The sequence below is a fragment of the Pinus tabuliformis genome, chromosome 7 (assembly GCF_031772625.1).
Source record: "Pinus tabuliformis cultivar Carrire ecotype Pingquan chromosome 7, CPIR1, whole genome shotgun sequence".
Lineage (NCBI taxonomy): Eukaryota > Viridiplantae > Streptophyta > Pinopsida > Pinales > Pinaceae > Pinus > Pinus tabuliformis.
This window is the reverse complement of record NC_142293.1, coordinates 1,620,902,431-1,620,907,921: the sequence shown is the minus strand read 5'-3', so window position 1 is coordinate 1,620,907,921 and position 5,491 is coordinate 1,620,902,431. Positions and strand designations below refer to the sequence as shown.

The following is a 5,491-nucleotide window of genomic DNA, read 5'->3' as shown; positions in this document are numbered from 1 at the left end:
CAAGGGGGGAACCTAATTTACATTACAAAAATGAATAATTCTTGGATTATACAAATTCCAAGAGCTCCTTTCTATATATAGGAGTCTAAGGGGTCCCAATACAATTAGAGCCTACATAACAATAATATTGTAGGGGCAGAACAATAACAATAGTGGGCTTCTATTGGGCATAATAATAACAACATAGGGACTATATGGGCATAATAATACAATAAGGGGTTGTACTATAATAACAATAAGGGGTTACACTAGTAGTATAGGGACCTAAAAATCACTTTCAAACAGAGGACCAAAAATGATTTCTTCTTGACTAGTTTTATCAACTTTAATGTCCACGACCTTCTTCAACATGGTGAATATTTTATTTTTTCAGCATGGGGAGACGTCACTTCCTTCACAACCTTCCATTTCCAAGGTACTCAAGTAGGCCCTTTGTTAGACCAAACTACAATAAGGAGCATAACAACTACAATAAGGAGCTTGAGTTATTTGGGGTTTATCAGGGTAGGGTTTCCAGGGTAATGGATACAGGGTGCTTTGTTCAGTTGAATGATTTTCGAGGGAAAGAGGGTTTGGTCCATATTTCACAGATTGCAAGCAGGAGGGTGGTTAATGCAAAGGAAGCCATTAAGAGAGATCAGGAGGTTTGGGTCAAAGTCATTTCTATATCGGGACAGAAAATGAGCCTTTCCTTGAGGGATGTTGATCAAAAAACTGGTGAGGACCTGTTGCCAATGAAGAAAAGCACCGATGATGATGCTCTGAGGGCCAATCCTCTTAGTTCCAATCAGCCTCCCACAAAGAGGACCAGACTTTCAGGTATCACCATTGTGGATGAGGAGGAAAACATGCCTTCCTGGAGGCCCCTGAAGAGAATGAGCTCTCCCGAGAAGTGGGAAGCAAAGAAGCTGGTTGCATTCGGGGTCTTGGATGTGAGGGAATATCCTATGTATGACGAATATGGTGATGGAATGCTTTACCAAGACGAGGGTACTGTTGAGGAGGAGCTCGAGATCGAGTTGAATGAGGATGAGCCTACTTTCCTGCAGGGGCAGACTCATTACTCGATCGATGTTTCACTTGTGAAGATTATGAAGAATCCCGATGGTTCACTGTAGAGAGAAGTGATGATGAAGTTAGCACTTGCAAAGGAGTGAAGGGAGTTTTGAGAAAAACAACAGAGCACCATGCTTGATTCCATTCCTAAGGATTTGAATCGACCGTGGGAGGATCCAATGCCAGAGATAGGTGAGAGGCATATTGCATAGGAGTTGAGAGGGGTGGGGCTTTCTGCTTATGATATGCTTGAGTGGAAGAAGGATGATTTTGGAAAAGCACCATAATTCGGACAACGGGAAAATATCTCGATTCCGAAATAGAGGCAGGGCATTCCCATCTACAAGTTAAAGAAGGAATTGATCCAGGTAGTGAATGAAAACCAAGTTTTGGTTGTCATTAGGGAGACTGGCTCCAGAAAGACCACTCAAGTGACCCAATATTTGGCAGAGGTAGGCTACACTACTAGAGGTAAGATCAACTATACCCAACCTCGTAGAGTGGCAGCTATGTCTGTAGAAAAAAGAGTAGTGGAGGAATTTGGATGTCATTTAGGGGAGGAGGTTGGGTATGCCATTTGTTTCGAGGATTGCACTGGGCCAGAGACTGTGATTAAGTACATGACTGACGGTATGATTCTTAGAGAGATTTTAGTTGATGAAGAACTATCTCAGTATTCAGTAGTCATGCTTGATGAGGCCCACGAGAGGAAAATTCACACATATGTGTTGTTTGGGCTCCTGAAGCAGTTGGTTAGACGCAAGCCTGATCTTCAGTTAATTGTCACCTCTGCCACTCTGGACGCTGAGAAATTCTCAGGATATTTCTTCAACTGCAATATATTCACTATCCTAGGGAGGACTTATCCCATAGAGATATTGTATACCAAGCAGCCGGAGAGTGACTATTTGGATGTTGCATTGATCATGGTCATGCAGATTCACTTGACAAAACCGGAAGGTGATATTCTTCTTTTCTTAATGAGACATGAGGAAATTGATACTGCATACCTAGGTACATGAGTGTTGTATTAGGTGTAGGAATATTATGGTAATTTTCTTGAAATTGCACATTTTCAACAAAGATTTGATTTTTATCATGATTGTTAATAAGACTTTGGACATAAATAACAACTCTGAAATCTATGACAAGCAGGGAGTTCAATTGAAACAGGACAACAGGTATGTGATGTCTATCATAAAGGTGCAATATTCTTTTTCCATAATGTATGGTACAAAGCATTGCTTTCCTATACTTGATCTTGTTGTAATTTTATCATTCCTGCACTCAAAACTCTCATAAGGGATGTAACATGGTTTTAATTGGCACTGTAATAGTGATGTTGCAGACTTAATGAATGCTTTAAAAATAATGACATACCATGATATCTTAATATTTCCTTGTGGAGATTTTTGCTGACACTTTTATCGAGAAGCATAGTATGATCTTTAAACATTCCCCTGCCTTCTTCCATGATTTTATAATCCTATGGTTTGGCTTGCATGAGGACATGCAAGAAGGTCAGCGTGGGGGAGTGTTGAGCCTCCATTTTATCAAAATTTTCATGATTTAACTAAATAATTTTATGCCTATAGTAAGTGACTATAATAATTATTATTCATTTTGCACATTATTAAGTTATTATCTGGAGGCATTTAGAGCTAACAATTGTTGATCTATGAAATCTTCTTGTTTTGCCAATTTAATGTGAAAATGTCATTAATGTCAAGCTCTTTTGTGGCAGGTGCTAACATTCCTATAGTAGCAGTTCCTATATCAGTTGTGTCCGCACCAGCTCTGCCTGCACCAACATGCCTCCACCAACATGCCTGCACTAATTTGGGGCTTTCATACATTAACACATCTCTAGGGAAATATGAAACATGTTTTTGTTCAAAATGGTATTTGAACACTTCCACATAATCTTAGATACACCCAGTTCGTATGGATTTATGTTTAGGCAATAATTAATGCCTCAACGCCAAATTCACAACACTTTCCAAAATGCCAACTTTCGCCTCAATTTCCGTGCAACTGAAGGCGAATAGAGAAATTCTGGAACATGGGTTTTGGTCCAGTATAGCAAATAGAAAAAAGCTCAAACTGATTTCTAAAATTCGTAATGGTATAAAAGTTACATAATGGTCTTTGAGGCAGTTTTCTAAAAGTAGACTGTTTTTCCAGAATTTTAACATCTCAAATTTCAAACAGTCATTTTCGGGCATGGTTTCTGAGGCAATGGATCTGAACCAGAAAATTATGAGAGAAGCTATTGTTGAAAATATAAAAATCTAGATTTCCTCCAAACAGTTTTCTGAAATTCATAATGGTGGAGGAGATACGTAGACTTCTTTGGAGGCATTTTGTTAAAAAAAAACCAATTTTTCCAGAATTGTAGAAAAAGGCCAGATTTGCGAAATTCGTGGCAGATCTTCATTCCTTCAATGGGTAAATGGTTGTACAGATATTATATTGATGAATATCAATTAGGATTCAATCTCCATGTTGTTTGGTAACAAATAGAGCCAAACTTATCATGAAAGAACATTATAAAAGGAAGGAGTCACGTAGGTGTGAAGGCTGGTTTTTGCATATGGTAGATTGTATTATGCAAATATTTTTTTTGCAAGAGGAGGGAATCGATCATGCTGTGCAGGAAAGGGGGAGCTTTGCACTAGTGGGATGATCCTTCGAGGGGACCACTAGAACCAGTGAAACATTGTTTTATGAATATGTAACAAGACTTCTGAAATGAATTTCTTTGGCATTAAATTCTGAATTCTGGTTTCTACTTTGAAATGAGTTTATTAGGCAATCACTTCAGAGTAATTTTGTTTCTCCATACTCTTTTGAAGATTGTGACTTAATCACTACAAGGGCAATGAGCTGGATGGCTGGGCCCACCAGCCAGTCCATTGCCCCAAACCTCTTAACTTTCTTTTAATGCATCTTATTTTGCTTGGTGTGAGTGTGATCTTAGATAATTTTGCAATTTCATTTCATAGCTCCTTTTCCTTTTCAGTAATTTAATTTTCAATTTCATTTCACAAGCTTGATTTTACTGCTCTAGTTATTTAAGTTTAATATCAATGCTTTTGGATGTATTTTCATGAAGTCTAAACTAAAGTAAATGGTGAATGTTTTAACTGCGTCTCTTATTTATTCTTACAAATATTTACCCTGATCTCATTGCTGCATGACAAAGTTTATTTCCAGAACGCAATGGTGAAATAATTGCTGAGCAAGAATTTTGGTTAACTTAACTTAACATGTATTCATGATTGCCTTTGAATATTATATGAGACTGATTCCTGCACTTTTGCAGAAAAACATTTATTCCTACACTTTTGCAAGAAAATGCTAGGATCAACGTAAGGAAATATTGTGAATCTTGTTGACAAAACGCTCACATAATTCTTCATTATAATTAAATGATGCATATATTATAAGGAAGTATTTAATAAGATTAGGGTAAACAACACAAATTATATATTGGTTCTTATTGCATATTTCTCTTACAACTAAAGTACTGAATTGTCATTAAGAGAAGCAGTGCATTATTATCTTGATTCTTTCCTTAGATTAGTTGGAATGAAGTTGTCGTGTGATTTATAGTTTCGTGCTCGCAACATTGCAGTAACTTTTAAGAGGTTTTTCATTCTTTATTTCTTGAATCACTTTATTTTGAATGGGGCCTACATTCCCTTGTCCCCTGAACAATTGAGGAAGACTTGTTGCAAGAGTCAACTCAACCCAGAAGAGGAGCCAAAAATTGATTCCCAGAGTGTGTTTACTTTGCTTTAAAGAGTCTTGTTTATTTTTCCTGAATGAGGTTCCTTTTGAATTTCTTGCAAGATTTTGGATTTCATTTAACAAATCCCTGAGGTCATATTCTGGCATATATTGTGCTACGCCTCTAAGTTTACTTACCCAGATTGACAAATTAAATGTTGGTGTAAATCTTACATTTATATAGGTCGACATTTTGGCGTCGTTGCCTGGGAGGTGTTGTAGGATAAGGCCTCATGATTTTTCATGTTTTTCCCTTTCCTTCGGAATTGAATTTCTAGATTAAACGAGATTTCCCTTGCTTGCTGAAGCATACTGGACGACATTCCTAGAGAACTCACAAGCCAGGTTTTCCTTTCTGCAAATGAGTGCTGACAAGACTTTCCAGCTAGAAAGAAAATGCCAAGAAGTGTGATGTTATTCAAAGAACTATCTCAAATTCTGGCAGAAGTTGGGGTCTCTGCTTCACAAAAAGAACACATCTTGGCATCAATTAGAAATCGGTCTACTCCTCTGGAAGAAGAGAATCATGAAGAACTAGAATATCTTCCTAGGGAGATCGAGAAGCTATGGATCATGCTTGATGAGGAGAAGCCATCAGAAGTAGAGATTGAAGAACACCAACCTGATCTAGCCTGCACTTTAG

The 5,491-nt window shown here is 37.7% G+C and overlaps 1 pseudogene; it reads left to right on the top strand.

Moving 5' to 3' along the window:
- The first annotated feature begins 374 nt into the window (after positions 1-374).
- Positions 375-2,078, top strand: LOC149254435 (putative pre-mRNA-splicing factor ATP-dependent RNA helicase DEAH5 pseudogene; annotated as a pseudogene).
- The last annotated feature ends 3,413 nt before the right edge of the window (positions 2,079-5,491 follow it).